Genomic DNA, 9,236 nt, shown 5'->3' on the forward strand with positions numbered 1-9,236 from the left:
CACGGCATGTGGCATCTTCCCAGACCAGGGATTGAACCAGTGTCTCTTGCATTGCAAGGTGGATTCTCAACCAGTAGACCACCAGGGAAGGCCCCTTTCTGTGTAGTTTTAAGTGAAGCCTCCTGGGTTATTGATTGCAGGATGTGCCTGAGAACGGGGTGGGAAAAAGGGTATTTGGGTTTTGATTTATAATGCAGCATTCTTAAAAAGGACATCCTCCAAAAACCCAAGTGTCCATCATTGGATGGACAGAGAAATCAAACGTGCTGCACACACCTTCCCCTCCACACACAGAACACTATGCAGCCTTTGGAAGGAGTGGAGTTCTGACATTCGTGACAACATGGATGCCCCTTGAAGACCTCATGCCAGGATGGACATCGTGCAGACCCAGAAGGACACGTATGATTCCACGTGTGTGAGGTCGCTAGAGTAGTCAAGTCCATAGAGACAGAAAGTAGAAGGATGGTAGCCGGGGCCTGGGGAAAAGGGCTAATGGGGAACCTTTGCGGAAGGGGCAGGGTTTCAGTTTGGGAAGATGAAGAACATTCTGGAGATGGATGGTGGCGATGGTTACACAACAAGGTGAATGCACTTAACACCAATGACCTGTACATTCAAACATGGTTAAAATGATACATTTCGTGTTATGTATATTTTAGCATAAAAATTACCGAAAGTAGAGGTCTTCCAGAGAGAAGCTTTTGTGTATCAGAGTCTGTCTGATCGTGAGACTTGAACCCGCATTAGATTTCCTAAGTCTTCAGGTGGGCCCCTAGAAACTGCTTGCAGGAGGATGTGGATAGGGCTGTCTCTGTGGTAAGGCCTGGCCGTGGTCCCCTCACGTGACCGCTCATTGAAACCAAAGCAGATGCTGACGGTCTGAGGTGGGGCTGTCTGTGTGCGTGCTCAGTCACGTCCAACTCTGGCCCCAGGGACTGTAGCCCACCAGGCTCCTCTGTCCATGGAGTTCTCCAGGCAAGAATACTGGAGTGGGTTGCCATTTTCTTCTCCAGGGGGTCTTACCAACCCAGGGATTGATCCCAGGTCTCCTGTGTTGCCCTAGAAAAGTGAATGGCAACCCACTCTAGTATTCTTGCCTGGAGAATCCCATGGACAGGGGAGCCTGGTGGGCTACAGTCCATGGGGTCGCAAAGAGTCAAATATGACTGAGCAACTAACACTGACGCTCCTGCATTGCAGGCAGATTCTTAACTGTCGGAGCCACCGAGGAGAGAGCCCCACTGCAAAACTGAGCCCTCCGCGGCACCAGGCAGCTCTGGCCTGCTTCATTTGGGGCAGGAGACGGAGGAGGATGTAGGTGGGATGGTCCAGAGCTGCGGGCCTTAGGAAAGCTTGTGTCTCGGAGGAGCCTCAACATTTCACTGCAAACTAGAGTAGAATAGAAGGCGGTGTTGACCTAAGTGCTGCACAGCCCTGTTCCAGGGTGGTCTTTCCTCTTGATAAATTGCCGGGGTCCAGCCCCGGCTGATCCAGGGTATTCAAAGTGGGGACGGCGTCGGCGAGGGTCAGGATACAATAGCTTCAATTAGATATTAATTAAAGATATGAAGAGTAATAGAATAAGGATAGCTCAGTAGGAAAATTCAGTGGAGAAAAGAGGCTGAGTAGCTTGGTTTACGCGGGAGACCAATAAAACTTCAAGACAAGAAGCTTGCACCACTTACGTAGGCCGCAGGCATCCTTCCGTTCTCCCGAAGGAGAGGAGACACTGAGGCCTCCCCGGTCGGATCTTAGAAGCCCAGGCATAATTAGTAAGCATGGCGGGTTCCGCGCTTCAGATGGAGACTCAACCAGAGTAGAGAGAGAGCGACATGGGGAGACCAGTATTTTGAGAAACTGATCCCAATTCTTTATTTTCCAGAGTCTGTTTTTATACACTGAGATGTTATACAAAAGTCACGTGGGGACAGCAGTCCTGACTTTTATTAAAGTCAGGTGCTTCACACAAATGTATACAGAGGTCTTAGGGGTGTTACATCATCTTCTGGCCAGGGGGGCCTGCTGACAATTTACGACCCTCTCCTTGTGACAGTGGTCAGAACTCTTTTTTCTCCAAGGGTGATTATTCTTAAAACAGACACCACCCAAATAAAGTTACATTCCTATAGGGTGAGGGTGTAGTGGGTTTTAGTTAAGGAAAGAATTTACTTAGCCTAAGGTCTAACACGATTAATATCAAAGGTTAATAGTTATTTCTTCTATATATTCATTAATGTGTGTAAGGGCAGGGGATATGGAGACTTAGCAACAAACATTGGCTCAACAAATGAAAAACCCTTCACCAATACAATTTCTAATCAGCCCATTATACTTATACTAATAGTTTTCTAATTTTTCTAAGGAACCTGTTTTTAGAAGGTTTAAAGCATCTCGTGCCTCTCACAGTTGGGAGGCTGTGAGCAATCACATGTGGCCGGACAAGCCTGTCAGGCAGGCTAGAGAACCTTCAGAGGAGTTTGTAGGTTAAAACACTCTTATCACGCCCAGGAATTATTATTAACTGGTGCTCTAAGTTAACTCCTTCTCCGAAAGAGGTGGTGGGGGACAGCCCCCCGTAAAGTCAGAGGTGTAGGTGAGAGCACAAAGTAGCAAAGTAGGCAGGCTCTGGTTATGGGGGTAGATGCTCGAGGATTTCCAGGGGGACTCCTGAGGCTCGATCCCGCCTTTGCGTACGTCGAGCCTCCTTCCTCATGACCTTTGCCATGGGCGGAGTACCTCACTCCGGCCCCCAACAATAAATGTTCATTGTTCTGGACGCATCAGTGATGATTGCAGACTTCGGAGAAGGCACATTCTTCCAAGAAGGCAGGATGTGGTCACTCTGAATGCCTCGAGACTACCGAATCCAGAGGGTGATATTGACTTTAGGGACACTTAGGAGTCGACTCTTCGAGACAGCAAGGCACAGGTATTGTATGTCCACGCTGGTTGTGGGAGGGACTTGGGAGCATGAGTCTGGGCATGCATTGATGTGTCTGCCCAGGCCACGTGTCCTGTTCGGGTTGGCTCCCCCTGGGCCAGAATCCTTACATTTCAGGGTATGGGCCTCCTGCTAGAAGAATCCTCTTACACAGGGGTGATGCACGCAGCATGGTCCTCAGCCAGGGAAAGGTGGAGATCTAGAACCATCCACCAACTGCTCCCAAGGTGGCCTCAACTGGGGAGATTTAATGAAACTTCCCAAAGATGCTAGATGGTTGTGTGTCCTTAATGCCCCTGGGAAACATCTCAAGTGGGGGCAACCTAGGTTGTTCATCTCCATCTGGAAGGAGTGGAGATGCAGAATCCTAACCCAGCGGCAACTGCTTTTAGGGATAAACACAAGAACTGTGTGAGGAGCTGCTGATGCATCCTGGGGCTGCTCAGAGGTGAACAGGTGAAGGCTGGGGGCCAGAGGAAGGCCTTGGGGGCTGTTGGGACACAGGGTGTTGCTGGGGAGCCAGGGCCTGCAGGACAGGAGCAAGGTGGTCAGCTGCTGAAGCCCCCCCAAGAGGCCTCTCCTGCGACAGTTTAGGCCTTACCTAACTGGTCACTGTTGTGAGCTGAGTTGCATCCCCCAGATTGATGTGTCTAAGCCCCAGCACCCCAGGATGTGGCTGTATGTGAAGACAAGACCCTTTAAAGAGATGGTTAAGTTACAATGAGGTTCTCAGGGTGGGCCCTGATCCAGATGACTGGGGTCCTTATGGGAAGAGATTAGGACACAGACACACACAGAGTGACGTGAGGAGGCAGAGAGAAGACGGCCATCTGCGTGCCAAGGAAAGAGGTCTCAAGAGGAACCCACCCTGCCGGCACTGTGACCTCAGACCTCCAGTGTAAGTTAGGCAAAATAATAAAGCCTTAATTTGTCCCAACTTTAAGCTGGACACTTGTGTTTTTGTCTGATACAATTTTTATAACCAAGCACAGGGCAGCTGAGTAGGTCTAACGTAGCTATGGTTGCAGGAGACATTTAACTGTTGTTTTCTTCTGGCTGCAGACACCGCAGAGTGTCCTACTTGGGGGCAACATACACATATTGACTTACCAATATTGAGCTTGTCGTATGGGTTGTTTTCAAACAATGGGAGCAAGGCTAGTTGGATCCATTTTCACCTCTGTGACCTGCTACCCAGATTGCCTGGCAGTTACACAGTAGGCCACAATAAGGCACTCTGGTTTTGCAAAAGAGTCACAAGCCCTTACCCTCTAAAATACCGCAGGCCTAACGGCCAAGGACCCCCTCAAAACCCTGAGCAAACAGAAGTCAGCAGCATGGCATCATGTTATATTCAGAAGCATTTGCTAGGTGCTAATTGTAATCAGTGGAGACAGATTAGTTCAGCAAACCATCACCTGAGGGCTTTGGAGTTTCCCTCTCAGTGACGTAAAGCCAGGTATTTGTCAAACCACCTGTCCGTGCTCAGCCCTGGTGTTCTCAGGGAATGTAGATGTGGTTCCTTCTCCAAGTGGTATACAGTGCAGCTGGGGAAATTAAACTAACATTCAACAAAGAATTAGAAAACAAGCAGTATTTAAAATTGTGGTCCCAGGCTTCCTTGGTGTGCTCAGTGGTAAAGAATCTGCCTGCAGTGCAGGAGACCCGGGTTCAATCCCTGGGTCAGGAAGATCCCCTAAAGAAGGACATGGCAACCCACTCCAGTATTTCTGCCCTGGAGAATCCCCATGGACAGAGGAGCCTGGCGGGCTACAGTCCATGGGGTCACAAAGAGTCAGACACGACTGAGCGACTTCACTACAAACTACCTGGATAACAATGAGTCTACTTAATATCTGATCATGATGCATGATCCTTTAAGAGACAATTAAGAATGACTGCCAAAACAATGGGTGTATTTGAGGAAGAGATAGTTAAAGCTTCCTGATACTTAGTAGGAACACTTATAAACATTTTATTTACAGCAAAAAAAACCAAATCTGCCCCCCAGTGCAGGACACACAGGTTCGATCCCTGGTCTGGGGAGGTCTCCCATGCCTGGGAACAACGAAGCCTGTGCACCACAGCTATTGAACCTGTGGTCTAGAGCCTGAGAGCTGTGACTACTGAGCCCACGTGTCCTAGAGCCCAGGCTTCACAAGAGAAGCCACCACAATGAGAAGCCCACACACAGCACCTAGAGAGTAGTCTCCAAGACTAGACAAAAGCCCAAGCGGCAACGAAGACCCCGCACAACCCCAAACAAGGAAATGCATACAATTATTAAAAGGTAAGTAAAAAGAAAATCGTGGTACTAACTTTATACATAATTGATTTATTTAACTTACCCTTTCACTCAGCCTATGCCAGATGAGTAAGACTTTATCTCTGCCTCCAGGGCCTAAGTGTCTGGAGGTAAACAGACACATAAACAAGTAACTCTAATAAAATAATTTAATAGGTGCAGTCACTGAGCACCCAAGAATGGATGCTTTTGAACCGTGGGGTTGGAGAAGACTGTTGAGAGTCCCTGGACTTCAAGGAGATCCAACCAGTCCATCCTAAAGGAAGTCAGTCGTGAATATTCATTGGAAGGAGTGATGCTGAAGCTGAAGCTCCAGTATTTTAGCCACCTGATGCGAAGGGCCAACACATGGGAAAAGACCCTGATGCTGGGAAAGATTGAAGGTAGGCGGAGAAGCGGCCGACAGAGGATGAGATGGTTCAGTAGCATCACTGACTCAATGGACATGAGTTTGAGCAAGCTCCAGGAGATGGTGAAGGACAGGGAAGCCTGGTGTGCTGCAGTCCATGGGGTCTCAAAGAGTTGGACATGACTTAGCGACTGAACAACAGCAACAACAAATCACAAAAGTTAGCGAACTCTTCTGCATGGGTCCAAAGTCCCAGCTATTCAGGTTAGCTACTTGTGGTACTCTCAATATGTGAATTTTTGTCATTTGAAGATGACTGATATTTTCAGTCTCCTTGAAAAAATTGTAGGTGGAAAAACATTGTTTACCCAAACCCATAGTCATTGGCAGAAAAAGACAATGGGTAGAAGTTTAATGTGTCCAAATTTGACCTTGGACTAAATTTGTAATTTCAGACATTCTTTTAAGTAGCCCTGTGGGACATTTGGAAAGGCAGGTCAAAAATGTGTCTTCAAGCTTCCTAGAAGGAAAAGAAAACCCCTAATTGCACACTTTATGGTGTTCTATTGACATAAACAAATTGGCTGCTGCAGTCCCTCCGGATGCAGAAATCTCTGACAGGAGACTCTGGAGTTACGGTGGGAAGCCTGCTAGCCGGTTCCAACATGAACACAGTCTTCATCTTTTTATGTCTCTCTCTCTTTTTTTTAATAGAGCCTCTAAATGTTAGCTGATGAATATCTCCAAAGGATAATTTAGAAAGTACAGTTTTATGAAGGGCCGAGACAATGCTGGCCAAGAATGCAGGGCTGAACCCAGGGTAATATTTAGAACATCCAGAGGGATGGACAAACTCCATGACCCCAGGCAGTGCTCCAAAAATACTCTTTCTCACAAGTGGAGTTTTCATGATGTTTGGACAAGGGAGAGCACACGATTACAATCTAGGTAAGGAATCTAGAGGGCAAGTGTCTATGTTGCCGATTTGGTGCTGACTCAGAGCAGAAGGAAACGGTCCATCTGTTATCATTAAGGAAGATGCCCGATGCTTCAGCTGTGTCTACACGGGTGACCGCCACACCACGAGTGTCTCCACTGCCCCTCGGGGTCGAGAGCCATCTTGCTTGAGGACCGATGGCCTCGTTGTGGGTCACTTCACACTCTCCCTGCAAAGGCACTTCGTGCTGGGCTGGAAGAATCTTTCTGGCAGATTCTAAATACCGAGGGGAGACCAGGGGAGGCTCAGGGCAGGGGACCTAGTCCCCCACAGCAGGGCCTAATCTGAGCTCCAGCTCCTCCCAGAGTCCACGCGGAGGGGCTGCTTCCACAGCCTCTGGTGGGTCTGCTTTCCCCAGCGTGGCTCCCGCCATGGGCTCTGCTCCACCATATTCTCATGGTCCCCGGCACGCCGGCCTGCCTGGTCAGAGGAAAACATAGGGCAGGGTGTCAAACGTGCATTTCTCTTTAAGATTCGATGTTTAAGAAACGTGCACTGAAAGTAAAGATCCTTACTTGGGAGAGACCCAACTGATGCCGGGCCAGAGCAGGCGAGGAGAAGCAGGGCAAAGATTCCCCGAGGCTGATGGGATTCGGAGCAGATTTCTGTTCTCAGGGTTTTATCTTGGGCTTTTATCTGGCCAATGGCATCTGAGGTCCCTTTTGCAGGACTGGAGGGCAGAGAGCGGGGCCAGGCCCATTCTGAGATCCTGTCAATCAAACAGATGGGATAAAACTTCACTCATCACTCCAATCGAGCTTGCGAGTCCCAATTTCTAGCAGACCTGAAGTTGCTTAGCTGACAAATGGTGAACCGAGACAGCTGGGGCTAAACGACTCGCCTGCCATTTCGAGGAGCTGCTGCTCCAGCACTGACTCTGGGGCCATCTTTCCCCGTGGACACGAGGGCTCACACCTGCCCCACCTGGGGCCTTTCTCTTGGTCTGAGCGGCCCGCCCTCTTCCTCTGCTAGCTCTCAAATCTTTCTAACTCTAAAGGGGAGTGCTGGCCTTTGGGAAGTTCTAAGTTCTCTAACTTCTGTGGTTCGTTGTTGCTGTTACTCGATTGCTAAGTCATGTCCCACTCTTCATCTCCTGGAGTTTGCTCAAACTCTTGTCCACTGAGTCGGTGAGCCCACCCAACCATCTCATCCTCTGTTGCCCCCTTATCCTCCTGCCCTTAATCTTTCCCAGCACTGTTTGGGAAGGGCTTTGGGAAGCACTGGATAGCTGTTTCCCCGTAACCCAGGGCTTGATAGCCAAGGTACAGTAGAGGTCTGTCCAGATGGAGAGAACATCCTAGGGTGTGACTGGAGTTCACTGGGCGTCCATGGGGTTAGCACAGAGCAAATTCCACATGGCATTCAGAGGGTTTGGAACTTAAGAGTAAACTCTTGAGGAAACGGGGCTTCCGTGGTGGCTCAGCAGGAAAGAATCTGCCTGCAGTACCGGAGCTGCAGGAGACTCAGGTTCAGTCCCTGGGTTGGGAAGTTCCCCTGGAACAAGAAATGGCAAACCACTCCAGTGTTCTTGTCTGGAGAATCCCATGGACAGAGAAACCTGGCGGGCTACCGTCCATAGGTTGCAAAGAGTCGGACACGACTGAAGTGACTGAGCACGCATGCACACTTGATGAAGGAAAGGGTTTCTACTGTGTGTGGCTCTGTTTCTGGCTTCCACCACCTGATGGGTCTACCATTCATGTGTTGCTCTACTTCTGGGTCCACTCTGTGGCCTCCTTGGTTACCAAGCTTCCTCCTCACTTGATCCCATAAAGCCCTTCCCTGGCCACGTCTGCCATGTTTCCCTGTTGTTTGATGGGATAAAGAGGGATGTTGTTTCTGTAGGCAACTTGTGGAGGTGAAAGCTAGAACTTCATCCCACCCTGGATGTTTGGGACCATGGAGTCCTCATTTTGGGTCTCTGCCGTCTCTGTTGCCCCTTCTCTCTACACTTCCCCCACCCCAGACTCTGCCTGCCTCTCAAGAGGAGGACGATTACTCACAAAGACCAGCCGGGCACAGAAATAGCCAACCTATTTGTGGTTTAAATGCAAGCAGTTTTATTTTTACAGAGAGTTGCTGCGTTTTCTCTAAGTATAAAGCATCATCTACCACGAGTGAAACGCCTGCTCCATCTGCGAGAGTCCCCGCTTTTGTTAGTGGTGCCAATTAGTCACAAAACAATCAGCGCCTCCCCCTACCCGCTTGATCAGGGGAGGAGAGTGCCATCTCCTCCAGGCTTCCCCCGGGGCGTCTCCTCCTACCTGGACCCCATCTGGCCACTCCAGGCACCGCTTCCCGCTGCCTTGTTTTTTTGTTTACCTGGTGACCGTTACCAGTTTCCAAATGTGGCATCTTGTTCCCTGCAGGATGGACAGATGCCTCTGCTCTGTTAGGAACTGGGAGAAGCAAATTGGGGAGGCCCTCTGTTCTGTTGACTTAAATCGTGACGTTGGAGACTTTCTTCCCGTGGGTCCCTCAGCTCAGAGTTTCACAGCCCCCGAAAGGACAGGGTGAAAGGTTCATAGATCCGGACAGTCCCTGAGCTTCTGAGGAGTGGAGCGCTCCCCGTCCTTCATTCCTCTTTCCCTTCTGGTCTCTTCCTTCCCGCCCGTGACCTTGGCACCTTCTCAGCCAGCCT

General features: G+C 49.5%; 1 long non-coding RNA gene across 1 annotated transcript; it reads right to left on the reverse strand.

Moving 5' to 3' along the window:
• Positions 1-1,850: 1,850 nt before the first annotated feature.
• LOC147366435 (uncharacterized) lies at positions 1,851-9,104 on the reverse strand. Its single transcript, XR_015132486.1, has 3 exons — positions 8,918-9,104; positions 7,111-7,304; positions 1,851-7,015 (listed from the first exon to the last, which is right to left on the reverse strand). It is a non-coding gene; the product is annotated as an uncharacterized LOC147366435 (long non-coding RNA).
• Between the last annotated feature and the right edge of the window lie 132 nt (positions 9,105-9,236).

Source organism: Bos grunniens, chromosome 9 (genome assembly GCF_055505025.1).
Source record: "Bos grunniens cultivar Pamir isolate PY7600 chromosome 9, Bosgru_T2T1.0, whole genome shotgun sequence".
NCBI classification, from domain to species: Eukaryota; Metazoa; Chordata; class Mammalia; order Artiodactyla; family Bovidae; genus Bos; species Bos grunniens.